The sequence below is a fragment of the Canis lupus genome, chromosome 27 (assembly GCF_011100685.1).
Source record: "Canis lupus familiaris isolate Mischka breed German Shepherd chromosome 27, alternate assembly UU_Cfam_GSD_1.0, whole genome shotgun sequence".
Classification (NCBI taxonomy): domain Eukaryota; kingdom Metazoa; phylum Chordata; class Mammalia; order Carnivora; family Canidae; genus Canis; species Canis lupus.
The window spans coordinates 11,873,996-11,895,914 of NC_049248.1; the positions used below are offsets into that span (position 1 = coordinate 11,873,996).

At 43.6% G+C, this 21,919-nt stretch overlaps 1 long non-coding RNA gene across 26 annotated transcripts in view; it reads right to left on the bottom strand.

Annotated features, from left to right (window-relative positions):
* Window positions 1-451: 451 nt before the first annotated feature.
* LOC102151830 overlaps window positions 452-21,919 on the bottom strand; it is a 67,261-nt gene continuing 45,793 nt past the window's right edge. For 14 of the 26 annotated variants that reach the window (XR_005379861.1, XR_005379850.1, XR_005379860.1 and 11 more), the window contains 2 exons: window positions 7,216-8,723; window positions 452-2,993 (listed from right to left, as the gene is read on the bottom strand). This is a non-coding gene — a long non-coding RNA (uncharacterized LOC102151830). Of the gene's footprint in view, window positions 2,994-7,215; window positions 8,724-9,851; window positions 10,495-21,919 lie in introns of those variants that run through there. The other 12 variants (XR_005379870.1, XR_005379866.1, XR_005379869.1 and 9 more) reach the window with 9 other exon arrangements.

A 21,919-nucleotide genomic window follows, 5' to 3' on the forward strand; every position in this document is an offset into this window, starting at 1 on the left:
GCTGGAGTATGACGGGGAAAATGCTGAACTCAGGAGTCAGAAACCCACCTCCCCCACACCCGCCAGAGGTCGAGGAGGTGGCTGCTTCTTGGCTATGACCTTGGGCAAGCTCACCAAACCTCCACAGACATCTCCTTCTACATCTGTAAGATGGGAATAATACTGCCTTGTCATGTGTTGCCCGAGGATTGCATGAGATCATGTAAATGAGAATATTTGGTAATATTGGCAAATGCCGAGTAATGATAACTCAAAAATCAGACGTAAAGGCAACTGTGTCCAAACAGCCTAAGAGTTGGGATAGGTTGAGTGAATTAGGATTCAGGAATAATGGGAAAGAAAATCTGTGCTATTTGGGTTGGATATGAAATTACCAATGGAATTGCATGGAATCCGACTTAAAATACATTGTGCAAGGTAAATAAATATCCCTTTAGTTATAAATAGCATTTTATTTTTCTCTGACTTGTCAATAGTACAATATACTTAAAAGGAAGCCATGAAACATTAATTATTTTGATGGGAGAGTAGGTATGGAATTCATACATCCACCAATAAATATATTCATGCTGTGAGAGGTGACCACGGGGAGGAGGGACTATTTTTGAGAGCATGTTCTATGCAGTAGAACCTTGACACCCCCTGAGAGATAAATCCCAAGAATGCCCTGACTCCTCAGATATGTAAGGATAATAGAGCATAGAGGTAGTGGCTTCATCATCCTCCATGCTTACAATCCATGATTCAAGTTCGTGATGAAAACCAAAAGTGGGGGAATCCCTGGGTGGCTCAGCGGTTTAGCGCCTGCCTTCAGCCCAGGGCGTGATCCTGGAGTCCCCGGATTGAGTCCCACGTCCGGCTCCTTGCATGGAGCCTGCTTCTCCCTCTGCCTCTCTCTCTCTCATAAATAAATAAAATCTTATTTTTCTTAAATCTTAAAAAAAAAAAAGAAAGAAAGAAAACCAAAAGGGCTAAATGTTTAAAGGCTGAGCATCCATCACGCATTATCTCCTCTAATCCTCATAACACTCCTGTGTTCCCCATTTTACACAGAATGCAATGAAGCCTTCAAGGGGTTTAAGTAACTAGCCCAAGGTCCCAAGGCTTTTAATGCAGAGAACCAGGATGGAAGCTTTATTTATCTCTTCAGAGCCATCGAAGCATTCACTATAATATTCTCCTTCATAGTTCATAGGAGAATCCAACATGGACCACAACAAAGTCCCTTTCCCTTTAACCCTCTGGGAGGGATAATAGTGCACCAAGTTAATTCAGCAAGTGTTTGTTGAGTACTTCTGTTCAAGGCACTAGGGATCCATAGATAAACAAGAGAGACAAAGCTCTGTTCTTGGGAGCAACTATGAGGTGAGCACCAAGGGCCTGGAGGCCTCAATGCTGGAGGCCTTGCAGGGCCCCTCACCAGCTCTTGGTTCTGGATCCCCTTAGATTTCTGCCACTGGATGTCTTGCTTACAGCTGCCACCCCAGCGACTGCCTCAAGTGTCCAGAAACTGGTGGACGCACGGAAACAGAACAGGGATCTGACGGCAGAATCCTGGCAGTTCTGGCTTCACCATTACTAAGCCTGTGATCTTCTTCCTGTAAGTCCTTCAACCACCAAATCAGTCTCTGATTATAAATGGGGATGTTGTTGAGTGCAAAGGACTGGGGGAACACTGTCCAGTAGTGCCTTGAAAAATCATACTAAGTGCAAGCTAGCTTTTATTATCCTTGTGTGTTTCTGCTAATCAGACCCAGGACAGGTCGTGTTTTCATCCGTCCGTGAGGCTCCGTGGACAAATCTTTGCATGTTCCAAAGTGCTCCTCTGTTGCCTGAAGGAGTGTCTTCGGTGGTTCCGGCCTCGGTGGGAAGTGATGTTGCAGAAGGTGAGGGGCCACCAGGAAAAGGAAGTGCCAGGCATCTTTCCGCGCCACCTCCTTCTTTCCATCTCTTCTTGGGCATGGATGCATGTAACAGATGTTGAAGTTTGTGTAATTCCAATTAACAAAGAGCAGGCTGGGAGGAGGAGAGATTTTTTTAAACTTTTTCTGGAACTGCTCAAGTATTTGGCTCCCCGGACACCGCAGGTGCTGCCATTCTGTGTGGGACTCTGCCCTCACCCTGCCTCTGAATGACTCTGTGGCTTGACCACTGAGCTCCACGGGTCGAGAATGCTGCTTCATCCCACAGAGCAACAAAGCAGCTGCCGCCTGACCAGCCAAATGGGCCTGGACATCTGGCTGGTGTCCTTCCAAAGGACTCCATCCTGAGCCATCCTCAAGCACAATACTCCAACCTTCCATTGTGGACTCTGGCCAGGTCTGCGTGTCTGACCATTAGCAGCCAGCTGCTGAGCTCCCGATGAGACAGGTCATGAACAATTGGCTGGTATCTCAGTCCTTTCAACAACCAGATCGGATGTGTCAGATGAGCAGTCAGATTTATTTTCCCGGCTCTAAACTCTTGTGTCTCACAGAAAGAAATAGAGCCAAACCCTGAAAGTAAATTTGGGGTGTTGTAGAAATGTGGTCTTCACTGAGATGTATTTCTTCTTTCTTTGCTATCTCAAGTTACTCAAAGAACTTAGGCAGTTTGCCCACGGGTACCCAGGAATGAGCATCCAATTACATTTCACTGAATCCAGAGTCTTCTAAAGTTCAAGAACAGTTCTGGTTGGCTCATCTGCATATGCATATGCAATGTCCCTGCAGTAGCGTGGTGGGGAGACTGTGATATTCACACTCTCTACCTTCCCACTCGGGTCCTGTGGGATGGTTGGGAGAGGGAACAGTGCTATGAGAACAGGGGAGAGAGCCCCTCTAGTTCAGAGAATCCGTCCACCACCCTTGGAGCTAGACCTTCTTGTAAAAACTCCTCCCAGAGGCAAACTGAAACTACTCATGACATCATTGATAAGGAGCCTCCCAGCTTGGTCTGTTTAAAGTTGGATTCTCACTAGAGGCAGCCTTGCATCCTGATATACATTCTATTATCTGAAGGAGAAAAAAAAACAACAACACTTTCTTATATTGAAATGAAGCCAGCTTTTCTAGAACTTTCTTCCACTGGTCCATTAGATATGCCAGATTTGTATCAAACCTTCAGAAAATATGAGGGGCCAAAAGATGAGGAACAGGTGCCTCTGTTCTTCCTGCCAGATCCTCCTCCTAATCTATCCCCACTGAGGTGTTTTAGCTTGTTTTCTGACTTGTTTTAAAAAGTCAGATACTCCAACTCACATCCTGATTAACTATAAAAGGCTTTCTCCAGTGGACCTCTTTTCCTGTGTCCCCTCATCTGTCCTCCTGAATATCACACAACCCTCCAACCACTCTGCAGTATCCAGCACATGCACACGCTCCAGAGAATTCGAGGCAAAGGCTCGAGTGTGAACAAGGAAAAGGTGGTTGAGGCTGCTTCCCTATTCTTAATAGGAACAAAATAAAACCCACAAGGATGAGCTTTGTGCTTTGTGTTTTCCAGTGGTGGGATCATGTGGCTCAATCCAGGCATCGATCCATGGCTTTTACTGCTCTCCAAAATGGTTTGTGCAAACCTGTCAACATTACTTTAAATAAAATGCACAGGTAGGGATCCCTGGGTGGCGCAGCGGTTTAGCGCCTGCCTTCGGCCCAGGGCGCGATCCTGGAGACCCGGGATCGAATCCCACATCGGGCTCCCGGTGCATGGAACCTGCTTCTCCCTCTGCCTATGTCTCTGCCTCTCTCTCTCTCTCTGTGTGACTATCATAAATAAATAAAAATTAAAAAAAAATGCACAGGTATATTCTACTGACATGAACTGTCATCAAAAAATCTTCCCGTTGGGGTGCCTGGGTGGTTCAGTTGGATAAGAGTCCAACTCTTGATTTCAGCTCTGGTTCATGATCTCAGAGTCATAAGATTGAGCCCCACATCAGGCTCCCCACTCAGCGGGGAGTCTGCTGGTCTCCCTCCTCCTCTCCCTCGGCCCCTCCCTCTGCTCACACATGCATTCTCTCTCTCTCTAAAAATAAATGAATAGGGGCCCCTGGGTGGCTCAGTCAGTTAAATGTCTGCCTTGGGCTTGGGCCATGATCTCAGGCCCCGCTCAGTGGAGAGTGTCGGGCTCCCTGCTCAGTGGAGAGTCTGCTTCCTCCCTCTCCTTCTGCTCCTCCCCCTTGCTCATGTGTGGTCTCTCTCTCAACTAAATAAATAATATTTATATTATTAAAAAATAAAATGATAATTAAAAAATAAAAATAAACAAATAAAATCTTTTTTAAAAAATGCAAAGATCACTCCATCTTCTCCTGATCACCTCCATATACCAGAACACTCCCTTAATGTGGGAAGAGAGATGGTGGAGGGCAAAACATTAACTAATTGATAAGCCTTTCACTTAATACATTTGCGTTAAATGAACTTTTTGTTTTCACAGCATCACAGGCCTGGAAAAAAGAGACATTAAGAAATCATAACCCATACTCCAATATTCTGGTAGATTGATATTTGAAATCTCCCAAGGGGGACCAGATGTCTTTATTGTTGGTGGTGATGGTGATGATATTTTTATATTTTCTTGTTTTACATTATTAAGTATATCAATATAATGAGAGAAGTGTAGACTATAACAAAATAAATAGCTGTATATCCATGGTGGATAACCATCTACCTTTAACATTATTAACAATTTACTATATTTTATTCAGTTTCTTTATTTTGTAAAAAATAAATAAATAAATAAATAAATAAAGACTTTAGATACATGTAATTCTGTGTGTTCCTCCCTGATCCCTCCATTCCTTAGGCAACCATTGGCCTGGGGCTAATGGTATCAGTTCCATAAAGACTTTGAAAAAATATTCACTATGCTTTCCATGTGGCTGCAGCCACCAGGTAAGCAAAATGGGTGTTTACAATCACAATCAGAACTTACAGAAGAAGAAGCAGTTCCACATAATATGTTTTCTTATCTGGGTGCTGTGGACAGTACTGCCAACTATCTGCTCCCCTGACCCCATAAAATACCCACACAGGGACACAAGGCCAAGCAAGGTTATGTCATATACTGGGCTGGTGTGTGCCCGAGTGCAACCTACAGCAATCCTGTCCATCATGGTGTTAACCAGCTAGTTTGCTCGAAGTCTTCATTCTATTGCTGAGGAGCAAGCTAGGTACCCCTGGGAACTCTGAGAGCTCTGAATTCTTACTGGGTTGAAGAAGATTCCATATAGAAATTCTTCAAGGTTCTCTTCATTGACTCGTTCCATTTAGCTATCATAAGAAATCCTGGAGTGCCTGGTTGGCTCAGTTGGTGAGCATACATTTTTTTTTAAAGATTTTATTTATTCATTCATGAAAGACAGAGAGAGAGAGAGAGAGAGAGAGAGAGAGAGGCAGAGACACAGGCAGTGAGAGAAGCAGGCCCCATGCAGGGAGCCCTATATGAGACTCGATCCTGGGACTCCAGGATCACACCCTGGGCTGAAGGCAGGTGCTCAACCGCTGAGCTGCCCAGGCGTCCTGAGCATACAACTTTTGATCTCAGGGTTGTAAGTTCAAACCCCATATTGGGCATATAGATTACTTAAAATTGAAGAAGAAGAAGAAGAAGAAGAAGGAGAAGGAGAAGGAGAAGGAGAAGGAGAAGGAGAAGGAGAAGGAGAAGGAGAAGGAGAAGGAGAAGGAGAAGGAGAAGAAGAAGAAAGAAAGAAAGAAAGAAAGAAAGAAAGAAAGAAAGAAAGAAAGAAAGAAAGAAAGAAAGAAAGAAAGAAAGACGGAGAAGAAGAAGGGGAAGAAGAAGGAGGAGAAGAAGAAGAAGGAGAAATCCTGACTCCCAGTGGGTCATGAAATCAGTCCTCAAGCACAGGGGGATTTCAGGGCTCACATCTGTAGGCCACAAGAGCCATGGCCTTGGAAAGGGCCTCAGGTGCCACCATACTCTCAGTGGTTCCCTCTGCAGCTTGGAGAAGGCACAACAATATTCTCCAGCTTTACTGTTACTGCTAATATAAGGGATATTTATAAAATTTTTATCTAATAAACAATTTAGAATAGTCAAAAAATGGACTACCTATATGCTCATAAAGAAATGATGGGGATTTTTTTAAATATTTTACATTTTTGAAAAGACTATTTATTTGACAGAGAGAGTGTAAGAGACCACAAGCAAGGGGAGTGGCAGAGGGAGAAGGAGAAGCAGGCTCCCCACTGAGCCAGGAGTTTGATGCAGGGCTCCATCCCAGGGCCCCAAGATCATGACCTAAGCCAAAGGCAGATGTTTAACCAACTGAGCCACCCAGGCACCCCTATATTTTACATTTTAAATAAAATTATGTCATGCTTTGTATTCTATTCCGCACTTGCCTTTTACTCAACATTATGCTTTTGAGATGTACCTGAAATGATACATGTAACTCTGCATCATACATCCCAGCAACTATTATAGCTCTTATCTTAAAAAAATATTCCATTGACTTTGCCCTGTACTTACTGCCCTACTTTTGTTCTCTTCATTTTTTGCAACAAAATTCCCTGAAAGTGCTGTCTATACTCATCTCTTAAGTTTTCTGTCAAACTCTCTCAACCCACTCCAGTCAGAACCCCTGGACTCCACTAGCAAGAGACTTCATTATAACAGATGTCCTTCATCTCTAGAGTTGCAGCATTGCTTCATGAATGGATAAGGAGAGGCCTCATGTCTCAGTTCCCAGCGGTGCTTTCTGTGGTTCCCCCACAGCTTCGGAGTGCCTTTCTCTGCTCCTCTGTTCTGAACTTTAGGACCCTGAGCCAAGCAGACCAGCCCAACTCAAGAGGTGATGGCAATTCAGTTGTTTCTGCTATGTGATGGTCTTAAGAACACTGCACATGTAAAGATGCCAGACCTAGAAGTCCTTTCTGACAGCTTCTAAAGAGATGCATAAAGATTAGGTTGGTTTTTTCTTCCTTTTGAGCACTGTCATGGTGAGAGAGGAATAAAGAGCCTTCCTCCAGACCCCTACACTTGGATTGCCCTTGGATGCCACTCAGCTAACTAGCAGGAGCCCCTAGCAGCTAGTAGGATAGAGGAGCCACCGTGTGAACCAAGAATAGCTTTTCAGTCCACATCTTCCACTCCTGAAAACATTTTTTGTTAGAGTTTGCATTGAGGGTCTAGGAATGAATGCCTAGATCTCCTTTAGAGGACTTGATGCTCATAAAGGAGCAAGGGTATACTATTCTCAGAGCATCTCACCTATGAAAGGACACCATTATTGGCCATGCAGATACGACCACAGGCTTCTCTTCTCCCCCTGCTCATGGACAAAGATGGATTCATACACTAAGCAGTCTGACTATATTGATAAATCACGTAGAAGCACAAGTCAGACTCATGGTGGTGACTAGGCATTTCATTGGTGTTCTTTCCTTTTTTTTTTTTTTTCTGTCCTATTCAAATTATTTTGCATGTCAGTTTATACTGAACTATGGGTGGATATGCATGAGTTCCAAAAGTCCCGGTGTCCTGCTCAGGAAATATGAAAAAACAAAACAGACACTGTGACTCTCCTCTCCAGACCCCAGCACTGAGAAACAAATCACCCGTGCAGAGAGACCCACAAAGAGATGCTGCTTACCTTGTTAATATATTTTACAGACTAATTTTTATTTTGCATTAGCTTTCCATACAACTGCATTCTGAAAAGATTTTCACAATGAGCTGGTTGCAGAGAGAAGGAAATAAGAAAAGGCACAAGCAAAGAAGAAAATTTTACCAAAGATTTTGGAAAGAAAGGCCTCCTAGGACAAATAAAACATTTCTAAAAATGAGTACTTATAATGAAATAGACAAATAACTTGAGACAAGTATTTACTTTACTTCCTTCTCCTTTTCTTACGTTTCTGGCCTTAAGTTATTTCTCCTTTGGATAAGACAGCCAGGGTTTGAATCTCAGCTCTCTCACTATCTGTGACTGAGCAATTTATTTTACCTCCATATCCCAAGTCTCATCTGTAAAATAAAAGATAATTACAGGACTCACCTCTCTGGTGACTATGGGTGTTAAATGTGGATGGAGTACCTAGCTCATTGCCTGGCCCACAGAATGTAGTCAATGCATTTATAAACTTCTTGATATTCATTTCCTCTCATTTCATCCCCCTGGGGCCCTCAATCCACTCCATCTGCCCTCAGCCTTCCTCTTCTTCACTGCCTTCATTCCCACTTCTAGGCCAGGTTGACAAGTCAGTGGGGTAGGTTCATGAGCTGCTCCAATCTATCTTTGCATCTCCAAATACTTTTCTCCTTCCATAAACTCATCCTGTGTGCTGGCCACACTGAAACTTCCCAGGCCTAGGTGATAGCGGTCCTTCAATGTTTCTTTGTGCTTACTCCCTTCATTCTGTTTTCCTGGAATGCCCGTCTCTCTTGTCCTACTCAAGACAGGCTATCTTTCACTCCACAGCTCTTTGAGCCCACCCTGATACTGTACTTGTTTCACTGTATTGCCAAGTTTTACTTATGGAATAGCCATATTGTGAGCTATGTATCTAGAACTAGATAGATAGATATAGAGAGATGATAGATAGATAATAGATAGATACATAGATATAAATCAATATATCTCCATCTAGTAGGTACTCAAGACGTGCTTTGTGGAATGTATGAGTGAGCAGATGATTTCTTCTGAGCTGTTCCAGTCTTACTAGGCCACTTGGAAGATCTTCCAGAGACACCAGATCAATGCTGCCTTCTTTCGCCACCTACAAAACACAAGTGTATAAGACCCTTAGGTCACTCGGGCAAATTTTCCAGATTGAAAACACCAAGCCTGGGTGCATTTGACTCTCACGTGGATGTGAGTCTTCTGAAGGTGAAATGGAAATGAGGGGTAATATTCCTCCAGTGGCCCAATTTCCCTGTGAGATCCTCTCATGATTTAAAGAACACCCTGGAAAGAATGGTGTGGCACTTGCCTCACCCATCCTGGGCTATGATAAGAGAAAAGTCTCAATAATCAGTGTGGCTCCATTGTTGTGTTTTTTTCCTTTATTAAGTTTTTAATTATAATTTAAGCATAGCTAACATACAGCGTTATATTCATTCCAGGTGTACAATATAGTGATTCAGTAATTCTCTGCCTCATTACTCAGTGCTCATCATGATAAGTGTACTGTTAGTTCCTGTCATCTATTTCACCCATCCCTCAGCCTCCATTGTTTTTTGGAGGGGAGCACCTTAGTGCAGAGATTCCCTGGGAGATCCTGAAAATTCCTCCTCATCTCACTATTGCAGTAGGGAATCCAGAAATGATTCACAGCTGAAGCCACTGTCCCACATTAATGCATCATGTGGCCATTAAAACTAGAAACCAGACGGCCATCTGGACACAATCTATCCATAATTTTGTGCAGTTGCAAATACACCATGAGTAAGAGGAGTTCAGTAAACCCTGTTATAATGCTGCTGGGAGCCATGAAGAACAATCCCTGGTCTAGCCAAAGACACAGTCCCTACAGAGTCTAGAGCCCCCAGGGACAGGATTCCACCTGCTAGAAAAGTAAATCCAAGGGAGAGAGAGGCACTTTCCAATAGGTTTTTTGCTTTTTTTTTTTTTTTTTTTTTTTTTTTTTTTTTTTTAGTTGTTTGCTTTGCTTCATTTTGTTTTACTATATAGTTCAGTCCTACTGGTAGCACAGTAGGACTCCTACATGATGTGGCACAATTTCTCTGAGTTTTAATGAAAGATATGTAAAAAACTATGGTCCTCTTGGCAGGCTCAGAAATAATGAATTAGCATGTGGAAAAAACAGGAAAAGTAAGTGACCCTTCCAAGGTCACCTGGTTAGTGACCAAGTATGGACCAGAGTCCAGATGTCTTGACTACTCACCACCAGGTCTCCTTCCTGTGGACAAGATCCCTTCTAGGTCAGAGCTGGAAACCAAGGAGATGACATCATGTGGTATGGGACCGGTGGTAGGGGACAGGTGGTAGACAGCCAGTTCCACCCTCACTCCTAATAGCCCGAGTTCAAAGTTGAGCTCTACTTCTTAGCAGTTGTGAGAAATTGGGTCCGTTTACTTAATTTCCCTGTGCCTCTATTTCCCTATCTGGAAAATGGGATTGATAATAATAAGGGTCACTCAGAACTAAATGACACATGGAAGCTTTGAGAATAGGGCCTGGCGTATATTTTAGCCATTGTTACTCTAGTAATCTACAAACCTTTTCTGAGTGGTGAAGAACATGCGCCTCATCTGTTCCTTTTACCATGGCTATGAATTTGCTCTGGCACGAGCATTCCCCATATGGAGTCCCCTGTTAACTTACCCAGACCCTTGGGCCATCTCTGCTAGGGAACTTTTCATTGGCTGCTTATTTACTACTTTTTTTTCAAGGTTCCCTTTCACTGCTGGACCACTGCAGCTCTTAGAAAGACTCACTTGCATTGGGATAAAATCTGATCTGCCTCTATATAACTCCTCCCCACTGGTCTTAACACGACAGCTTTACTTCTCATACTAAGATAAATGTTTCCCTTGGGAGACTTGGCAATGTGTTGGGGATTTGTAAACTCATAAAATAAGTATGGCATGTTTTCCTGATGAACCAAACTGAAATGAAGGTTTATGGCGGGGGGGTGGGGGTGGAATTCAAGCTTTGTGTTGAATATCCCTTCTTTTGAAAAGATTTTCTCATTTAAAATACTAATTTAAAATTTCTAATTTAAAACAAACAGCATATTTTCATGTATAATATAAAGTTCAAATAATTTGTTTTTCAGATTTGACACAAAATTTTGCTTCTGGAAACTCTGCCCCAGACCTCCCAGGAGTATCCATTCACTTGCCTTTGACTTTGGGGATTTCTAGATGGAAAAGCCTGAGAAATGCTACTCTATTGAACAGAGCTACAAAGAACAAATATAATTCCTTCCCACAGGACCGCCAGTCAAGTTTCCATAAGATCTTACAGTTGGAAAGAGACTCAGAAATTGTCTAAATCGATCTCCTTTCTGCAGCAGCCCTAACAGATGGTCACCCAGCCTCTGCTGGATCAGGCTCAGAGCAAAGAGACCACGTGGTAATCCTTCCACTTCATTGCTGGCCAGCTCTAATGGTTAGAATATGCTTTGCGTAAGCTGAGCAACACGCGCATCAGACCTGAATTGGACTCCATGTTGGTCACTTTACCTCACTAGACCTCAGTTTCCTTAGCTGTAAAATCAAATGAATGCTGTTAGCTACATCACAGGAATACTTAGAAGAGAAAATGCATGTAAATCACTTAGCATTCTGGCCTGAGCATTGAAGGATTCAGTAAGTGTTCCCCATCATCATTACCATTTCCCGCATAGCTTCCATGAGCCAAAGATACAGAGCCTGTTTATATTGCCTCTGCTCCAAAATCAAGTTTTAGGTATTGGATGACAGTTCATAGACTCTTCACCCAATGTGCTTAAAAGTATTATTTCCTAAGTTAAATATACTCCCCACCTACCTCCATTGAACAACACTCTGACCTTTCAGTTAACATATTTTTTTTTTTTTCAGAAAATCTTTTGAAAGTCTATTAGAAGATTCTTACGGTTCAGTCGAAGGAATGTTAGAGAATGGAAAAGTGCCATGGAGAAAAGAGAAAGGGGCAGAGTCAGGAATTGGGAAAGGCTAGGCCACGGAGGGGTGCAATTTAAAATAGAGTCGTCGCATAGCTCAAAAGCTCCAAGGACAGTGTTTTCTCATAAAGTTCAATTGGCAAATGTGGCTTGGACTGGAGTTGAAGGAGGTGTCCTGCTCCTTCTGAGAGTTGCAGACAGACACATCTGTAGAGCAGCCCTGGCCTGATTTACGCACCCAGCAGTAGGCTGAAAAGCAGGAAAAGATGGAGCAGGGGTCTGTCTGGCTCAGGCAGCATGAGTCTCCTCACTGTCTTGCTCACCACATGTGAGCAACACACAACACCAGCCCCCTGAGTCTCAACAGAGAGGGCCAGGGGAGCAGGAGCCCCCATCTCTACATCACACTTGGCCCCTAAAAATCAGCCCAATGGATGTGTCAGGCTCTTAGTCATCCCATTAACTCCTCCTCCACTTGTAGGGAGGAGCAACCATGGGGCTATGGACTAAATTGTGTCCCCCTAAAATTTACCTATTGAAGCCCCAGCTCCCAGTGTGACTGTATTTGGAACTAGGACTTTTATGGAGGGGAAGTTAAATGAGAGGATAGTGGTGGAGCCCTACTCTGATGAAAATAGTGTCCTTCTAAGAAGAGGAAGAGACACCAGAGCTCTCTCTCTCTCTCCACCCCATATATTGCAGAGGAAAGGCCACAGCAAAACACAGCCATCTGCAAGTACAAGTGTTGTCACTGGGAACTGAAGCCCCTGGGACCTTGTCAAGGACTTCCAGCCTCCAGAACCGAGAGAAAATAAATTTCTATTGTCGAAGCCACCCCAGCTGTGGTATATTTTGTTAGGGCAGCCCAAGCTGACAGGTTCACAAGCTGGAGCAGGTCCCCAGAGGGTGACTTTGTTAGTGGGGCTTCTTCCTTCATGGGTTAGGCAAAGCACAGGGAGAAAAGAGCTCCCAACCCGGTAGATTCTTAAAATCATTCAAAACTATAATGATAAAATCAGAGAATATAGAATAAAGCAAAATTTAAATAGAAAGTTATTTATTGGGACTCTAGCTACAGGTCCAATATATTAATTTATTCTCAGGAGAGGAGAGAATGAAATAAAGATTCGATCACGTAAAAGAGTAAAGCAAGCAAACAATCAGAGGGCAAGGAAGAAACTCAAAGATGTTTGAAGCAGTTAAGCAAGCTTGAAACCCAATTCAGATGGAGCAAGTCCTAATGAAAAGCAGGAACGTTTGTAAAGTATTTACTGAACACCTGATGTCTTCGGGGCACTGAGTTAAGTGTGGAAGATGCAACTGAAGGGTAGGATGTCAATCCTGCGTCTAGAAACGTGACTTTTAAAATGCAAATCCTTCCTCCCTTCCTTCCTCCATGCCTTATGAAACATTTATGGAGCCAGCCTTTTGCTAGAGAACACAAAAGGCATATAAAGACAAGTTAAAGTTTGTGCTTTTTAAGTGCTCACAGTCGAGAGGGGGAGAGAGAGAGAGAGAGAGAGGTGTTAACAAGGAAATCCACCTGTGAAGGACCATTAGTTTTCCAGAGACAAAAACACCTTAAAGGATGATTACAAGTTCCACAGACAAGGCCAGAGGAGAAGAACATTCTGAGCAGCAGAGACCACCAAGCCCCAGCCCAAAGGCCTGTGCACACAGTGTCCTCCGAGGAGCCACATCCAGCCCCAAGAGCTTTACATGGGAACAGCTGACCCTTCAGTGGAACATCTCTCTGACTTCAAAATACTTCTAGACATGCCTCTGCCTTGAGTTACAAAGCTGAGAACCCAGCCAGAAATATCTATTTTGCTGAAAACAGCCAAGTCCCATCCCTCTGCCAAGGCTTCCAAAGCTTCTGCCTCCCGCGATCCCCATCCCTTCCCACGTCCCTGATGACAGCAGGAGCAGACAGGAGCCAGAGGGGAAACAGCTTGGCTTCTCCACCCTGCTTCTGAATGCCCTTCCTAATCCCAGATGTTCCAGGTCTTTAAACCTCCCACTCCTGCTATGTTCATCCCTAACATCCATCCACTCATTCACAGTGACTTTCTTTAAGTGGTCGGTGCTTTACATATATTTTTCAACTGATATTCAAAACAAATCCAAGAGGTAAGAATTATTGTTCTATTTACAAATGGGAAAACCAAAGCTCCCAGAGGTTGTATATGTTGGCTCAGGTTGTAAAAGTAGTGAAGAGAGAAATTTAAAACCAAGTCCATCGGACTCCATAACTGTGGTTTTCAGAGCATGGTCCTTGGACCAGCAGCACCTCCTGGGAACTCTGTTCGAGACCCATTGAATCCGAAACTGTGGTGGGAGACAGTCTTTGAGATGTTAGTCCACTGTCCTCCCCATGTTGACCTCACTGAAATAAATTCCTTTCTCGCTTTACCACCAGTCATCTCTCTGCCTCTGGATTTTGGCAGCAGTGAGTGGCTGAGTCCAGTCTGCTTGGGACCCCTGGAGCCAGGAGCCCTTGCACCTCTGCACCCCAGCTCTGATCTCCAGCTCTCATTAATTAATAAAATATTTAGAAGACATAACAGGCAACTTAGATCTCATAAACTCAAGGGGTCTACGAGTCACTGAACCCACTCATTTGTCTTAATGACCTGTTTTTATGGTCTCAGATGGAATCAGTTACAGGTCATTGTAATAATCAGCCAGCGAACAAATTAACTGAACTTTATGACATGGCTATTCTCAAGGTACTTACGACTGCATAAAAATTTAAATAATATCAGAGGATTTCAAAACTTGAATCAATTTGGGGCACCTGGGTAGCTCAGTTGGTTAAGTGCCAGACTCTTGGTTTCTGCTCAGGTCATGATCTCAGAGTCGTATAATTGAGGCCTGAGTCCAGCTCCATGCTCAGCTGGGAGTCTGCTTGTCCCTCGCTTCCTGCTCCTCCTCCAACTTGCACTCTCTCTCTTTCAAACAAATAAATGAATAAATAAATAAAATCTTTTATAAAGTTTACTAAATGTTAAAATTTTTTAAAAACTTGAATGAATTTAGTGACTTCCCCCCAAAAGGTACAAAAAGAGGCAGAGAGACCTGGAAAGTCAGGTTTTTAAAAGGATTTATTTATTTATTTATTTATTTATTTATTTAAAGAGAGAGAGAGTGAGTGGAGAGATAGGGAGAGAGAATCTGAAACCAACTCCAAGCTGAGCACAAAATCCCACACGGGGCTTGATCCCACAACCCTGAGATAATGACCTGAGCTGAAACCAAGAGTCAGATGCTCAACTGACTAAGCCACTCAGTTTTTAAATTTTTTTTTTAAGATTTTATTTATTCATGAGAGAGAGAGAGAGAGAGAGAGAGAGAGAGGCAGAGACACAGGCAGAGGGAGAAGCAGGCTCCATTCAGGGAGCCTGACGTGGGACTCAATCCCGAATCTCCAGGATCACATCCTGGGCTAAAGGCGGCGTTAAACCACTGAACTACCAGGGCTGCCCAGTTTTTTAAGTTATAAATTTAACATGAAGCCTTTAACAGCCCCAAATAATATTGTACTGTATACATAGCAAGAGCAGAAACAGAGGCACAGATATGAGAGGACATATTAAAAACCAAACAAAACAAAAAACAGAAGCTGTGAAGTTCAGGCCCTGTTGTCTGCCCCAGCAAGGCCTTGAGGTGATTCTAATGGACGTTAAAGACTGAGAACAATGCTTGGCTTGAACCCTTAACCTCTGCATTATTTTACATCTCCACATTCCTACTATACATAGGCAAAAAAAAAAAAAAAAAAAAATTCACCATGGCGGACTCTTCCTGAAAAATAGGTTGTTTTTACTCCCAAGGAATTAAAGGTAACTCTTCTCTAGACTCTAAACTTGACCCTCGTCTCAGCTGGCTACCCCAGATTCCTTATCACACCAATAAGTCAATTGTTTGGTGTAGAAATCTACTGTTTCAGCCTATAAGGAATTCCAGGACTAGCTACCCATGAAGAGGGAAATCATAGCATTGTTACTGAATCCAGCTTCATATTAAGTTCTCTTTGTCAGGGCTCCTGAGTGGCTCAGTTGATTGGGTGTCTGCCTTCTGCTCAGATTGTGATCCTAGGGTCCTGGGATTGAGCCCCACATCAGGCTCCCTTCTCCGTGGGGAGCCTGCTTCTCCCTCTCCCTGTGCCTCTCTGCTCCACTCATGCACATGTGTACTCTCTCCCTCCCTTTCTCTCTCAAACAAATAAAATCTTAAAAAAAAAAAAGTTATCTTTGTCAACATAGCCCTCCCCTCTTCCAGACTAACTGTTCATTCCAGGTGCTACCCTGGGAACACCACACTGACTACTTCCACCAGGTGACATTTGTTGGTTGAGGGCTCTGTCTGTATTAGGTCTCCACTAGGCACTTGAGATGTATCATCTCAATTAATTCTTACAGCAACGTAGGAGGTAGGTTATCAGCCCCATTTCCAAAACAAGGAAACCAAGCCACAGAAGATAAGTAACTTAACCAAGGTCGCCAGCTCCTACATGACGGGGCTGACCTCAAACTCAGTTCTTATCCACCAGGCTTTCCCATGCTTTACTGCCCAGGACTGCCTTTTTTGAACAAGTTTCCTTTCTCTGTATACTTCAGGCCCAAGCTCTATATTTTGGGTTGAGAGTCCTCTTGGCAGCACCATGGATCCAGACTCCTGGTCTATTGGCCTCTGTCCTGGCATCACTACCCTCAGGGGTCGTGCTTCACCTGGAACTGCTTTCTGCCCACCAGCCTTTTTTGCCCTGGTCCTTTCTCCTTCCTTCAGACCAGCTTAGTCTCCTTTATGTGCTGTTTAACATGGAAAAAATTCTAGCATCTGCCAATTCCCAGTTTCTAAGACAGGTTTTTTTATCTTGCCATCTCTGCTTTGACCAGACACTTGGTACGACTTCAAACACTGTCGCCCATTATCTGGCTGCCTAACAAGAACTCTTGGCCCATTTTGAAGCCAGATTTCTTGAAGCCACTCTCACGTTTAGCACCTTAATATAGATTTTTGTCTACAGTAGAGTAGGGAGCTCTGAAAAGTATAGGCAAAAAATTAGCTAGGAGGCTATGTCTTTGCTTATGATTTCTAGGCTGGTAGTGGAACCAGTGCTGAATCCGGTTATTTAAGCTGAAAATGCAAAAAAAAAAAAAATGGAGCTGGCAGTGGGAGGAGCAGATGCAGCTCCTCTCAGGCTTGGGTAACCAGAGTTCATCATGAGGCCCCTCTAACAAATGTTGGGGAGAGGCCTCCCAGAGGGTCCTTTCCTCCCAGAACCATTGGGGGATAGGCTACCCTAACATTCCAGGCAAACAGGAAACTCTGCCCACACACAGAAGGAAAGAGGAAGCTCCCAGATTCCTGTTCCAAGTAGCCTCCTGAGAAGGACTTTATCTTTTGGGAAATTTTTGTTAAAGGAAATTTGAACTGAAGTTGCAAGTTTCCTTTGTTAAGAAAAGCAAATAACATGAAAAGGGAGAGAAGCGATGGGACAAGAAATCGGTCATCACAGATGCAGATCTAATCTCCGGAATGAAATACACTGGAAAGAACATAGATTCTGCACAGACAGAGGGGAGTAGGGAGGGGCAGGCATGGAGGCGGCATAAGCAAAGGCTCCAGACAAGATGAACCTGACCTTCTCGAGAGGCCATGAGGGGTCCTGCTCAACTAGAGAGAGCAGTACAATGTCAGGCTTGCAGAGTCTAAACTGATCCGAAGTGCCATAGTTCCAAGATGTACTCTTTACTAAACCCATGGGCCAGACAGAGTTCTGTGCTCCACGCATCTAGGAAATGAGATCATTGAAGCCCATTAATAACAACAGCCAATGTTTTAAAGCATATACTAGAATCTTCTCAAGCTTTTTGGGTGGATTAGCTCATTTAAACCTCACAACAACCCTGTAAAATAGATATCAATATTATTGCTCTAAGCAATAATGTTATTTGTGTTTTTTTAAATTTTATTTATTTATTCATAAGAGACACAGACAGAGAGAGAGAGAGAGGCAGAGACACAAGCAGAGGGAGAAGCAGGCTGTATGCAGGGAGCCTGATGTGGGACTTGATCCCTGGATTCCAGGATCATGCCCTGGGCCGAAGGCAGGCGCCAAACCGCTGAGCCACCCAGGGATCCCAATAAAGTTATTTGTACAGTATAATAATATTTGTTTTTTAAAATATATTTGTATTATATACTAATTGTATTAGCTGCTTGTAGTCAGGGAAGTTGGCATGGCCATCTTCCTTCCTCTCTCTCCCACTGGACCCTTCCACACTCACCAGCTGCTGCCTCTGATTCCTTCATAGGACACAGAAAGTTTGCCTATCTTTCTCAAGGTCACATGGTTCATAAGGCTCATGGACAGGATTTGAACTCGGGCCACCTGTTTCCAGGCTCCCTACTCTCGACCACCACACTGAACTGCAAAGCAGCCTACAAAACTAATAAAATGCATCTTCTTCTCTCTGTTCTTCAAGAATTTAGCAGCTCTGGAATGGAACAAGCTGTAGCAGAAAGAACCCTGGTGAGAATTGTAACTCTACAACTGAAGAATGAGACCTTAGGATTAAATATGAAGTGGGAAAATATATGCCTCTGGCCCACAGTGGACGCTCAGGAAATCATACTAGCTTATACTCATTGATGCTTCTCGGGTGCCAAGCATGTGCTGGACCCCATATCCACAATCTTCTGAGCTAAAGTCAATGGGAGCAGATCCCTTGCCAGTCCCACTACAACTCAGGGAGTGAGGAATGATTGGTTATGCACAGCACTGTGGGAAGCTTCTCGAAACCTCACACTAGATTTATGTAATCATTGTTTGAGCCCGATATAGATGAGGTGCCCACGTCCTCTTTTAGTTATATTTTAATGAATGAAGTAGATTCAGTAGGTCTCGATGGTAGGAAAGATTTCGTCTTTCTCCTGCTGTCCCTTTAAATCCATTCTGTAGGGAACACCTGGGTGGCTCAGCGGTTGAGTGTCTGCCCTTAGCTCAGGTTGTGATCCCCGGGTCCTGGGATAGAGTCCCGCATTGGGATCCCTGCATGGAGCCTGCTTCTCCCTCTGCCTGTGTCTCTGCCTCTCTGTGTCTCTCATGAATAAATATAATCTTTACCAAAAAAAATAAATAAATCCCTTTTGTAAGCAGTTCTTTCTCTGGCACTGGTTGAGATTTCAGACCGGTCTGGTAGCTTTTCTGATCGTTCCTAGGCACCTGGATCATCTTCAGTCACAAAAACAGCCTCATTTAGTATTTTAAATATCCAGGCCATGGTAATCATCCAAATTCAGAACTTTTATCTAGATTGGAGAGTCTCTGGTCTTCTGGCAAGGCTGTACTTCAGACACCAACTATTTGCCTGGAGGCAGGGAGGGTTGCATGGCCATCTTCCTCCTGGTCTCCCCCACCCGACCCTCCCACCCTGGCCAGCTGCTGCTCCTGATCCCTTCCAGGTCAGATTCAAGGGGGGCTAGAGGGATAGGGCATCTGCCTTATATGACTGGGGCTACTGTGACCTCATGTTGGTATCTGCAGGGCCTGGTAGTTAGGCAAAGCTGACACTTGTGGGAGGCAGTTGCAAAGGTTATAGGAATCTCCAACACAGTCACCTGAACACGAGGGTGACCATATGCCCTGGTTGCCGGGCTAGTTTCAGTTTAAGCCTATTGCTCTAGCAAATACCTTAATAGCATTGCCTTTCTTGGGATGCCTGGTTCAGTGGTTGAGTGTCTCCCTTGCTTCAGGTTGTGATCCCGGGGTCCTGGGATCCAGTCCTCCATCGGGCTCCTAGCAGGGAGCCTGCTTCTCCCTCTGCCTGTGTCTCTGCTTCTCTCTGTGTGCCTCTCATGAATGAATAAATAAATGAATCTTTCTAAAAAATAAATAAATAAAGGTTGCAGGTGGGTGAGAATTAATCCTGGCAGATCTGGGCTTTACTATTTCTTTGTATGTCTGGAATAGTGATCCAACTGCATATTCTTTTATAATGTGGAATTATTTAGCACCTATTGTAATATTCTCAGACTTTAGGGACTCTGCCCATCTCCTAAGCAACAAGAAGAATTGAATTTCACATGTAGTTATGCATGATGTAATAAAGAAGGGGGAACAAAAGACACTCAGGCCTACTAAATCTTACAAAAAGGTTATTCTTGTAACAGGCTGTGACCCAAAGCCACATCAGCTTCCAGAAATGCTATGTTGACGAAGCAGGGAAGGAGCTGGGCAAGAGCAGATTTAGCCAAGATGTCCCCTCCATGAAGAAGAGGGAACAGATTCTATCAGGCTGCCTCATCAGCTTCTTTGCTTTCCTTCTCAAAGATACCAATGCATGCAGAATGTGAAAATCTGAATCATGCCCATGGCATTCCATGCTCTGGACCAAAAGGTTTGTGCAAACTTCATCTCAGCTTTGAACATGTGAACAGAAAATCCCCCCAAGAATTACCTGTCTCACTGAGGACACCTGGCCACATTGCTAACTGAGGTGTGCACACAAGTGTCAGCCTGGCTGGTTTTAGTTTTCAGTCCTCTATTCCAATCCAAAGTGTAGAAGGGTAGAGGGAAGACTCTTGCTCTCTTTGTCTCCAGGGATTCACCGTGGAGTCCTTGAAAGCTGAAGGGTAGCAATCCAACAGTGTGGTCTTATGGAGGAATCACTGTGCTTGTCTCCTTTTTTTTTTTTTTTTTTTCTTTCAGGTAACCTGAGAAGACTTCTGGGTATGCCTAGGCCACTGGCTGGATCAGTAGCTTAGCCAGGAACAATCTACAAGACCTGACTTTTAGCCCATGCCCCTTTCACTACACAACTCCAGCTCTGTAGAGTGTCCACAGAAACAAAGGAAAGCTTTTTTGAGTAATCCCACCTTTTCCCACAAACCATGTTTTTATAGGAGGTTTTTGTTTTTTCCCCAGCAGCAAGGTAAAGCAAGCAATTGAACTAACTTGTTCTCAGATCAATGAATCCATTGTGTGCTGCAAGGAGCAAAAGGGTTTTTTGTTGTTGTTGCTTTTTTTTCTCTTTCAGTGTTGGTTTGGAGCAGGAATTAAACTTGGCCATGGATTATGAGGAAAAGGAACTGGATAGACAAAGCTTTTCTTTCTTTGGTTGGGGTTTAGATTTCCGTAAAAATCTATAGGTTTGTAACTAAAGTTGTTAGTAAATATGTATTCACTTGCCCACATGTCCTCTTTGGCTCCTCCTCCCTTCCTTCCCACCCCTTTCTCCTCACAGTAACACCAGCTAAACTCCAGAACATAAGAACAGCCTTTCTTAAGGCACTGGAGTCTTACGTGCCTGATGTCACTTGCTTATCTTGCCAATAGAAACAGATGCAAGGTTACTGAGGTACTATCAAATGCTGGCAAAGAAAGGGAGATTCAAAAGTTCATGCTTAGCATAGACAAAGCTTCAGATCAAAATTCTAGAATGTCCTAACCTACTTATGAACTGAGGAGGGGAATGGTGTTATTTATTTCACTGTTTCTCCTCTGCTCACAGATGATTTGGTTGGATTGCTTTCTCAGTCATGAGCTCGTTTAAGAGCAACTGAAGCCAAGAAAATTCAATGCGAAAGAATAGTCCTTTCACCAAGTGGTACTGAGACAACTGGATATCCACATGCAAAAGAATGAAGTTGGACTTCTCTGTTAGTCAACTCAGGCCACCATAACAAAATACCATAGGGTGGGTGGCTTCCACAACAGCAACTCATTTTCTGTTTTAGAAGCTGGAAGTCCAAGATTGGATTCTGTGAGACCTCTCATCCTGGCTTACAGATGGCTGCCTTCTCACATGGTGGAGGAAAAGATCCCTCTCCCCCTCTTCTTACAAGCCACAGTCTTATCAGATTGGGTCCCCACCCTTGTAACTTCATTTAATCTTAATTACCTCCTAAAGTCCCTATCTTCAAATGCGGTTACATCAGAGGTCCTGGCTTTGACATATGAATTTTAATCTACAATTTAAGTCTATAGCCACCCTTTCCTCACACCATACACAAAAATTTACTCAAAATGGTTGAGAGACCTAAATATAAGAGCAAAACTCTAAAACTTTTAGGAGAAAATATGAGTAGATTTTCACAGCCTTGGGTTAAACAAAGCCTTCTTGGAAATGACACCAATAGTACAAGTGACAAAAGGGGAACATAGATAAATTGGACTCCATCAAAATTAAAAGCTTTTGTGCAATGGGCACCATCAAGGAAGTAAAATAACAATCCACAAGGGGTGCCTGGGTGGCTCAGTTGGTTAAGCATCTGCCTTTGGCTCAGGTCATGAACTCAGGGTCCTGGGATCAAGCCCCACATCAGACTCTCAGGTC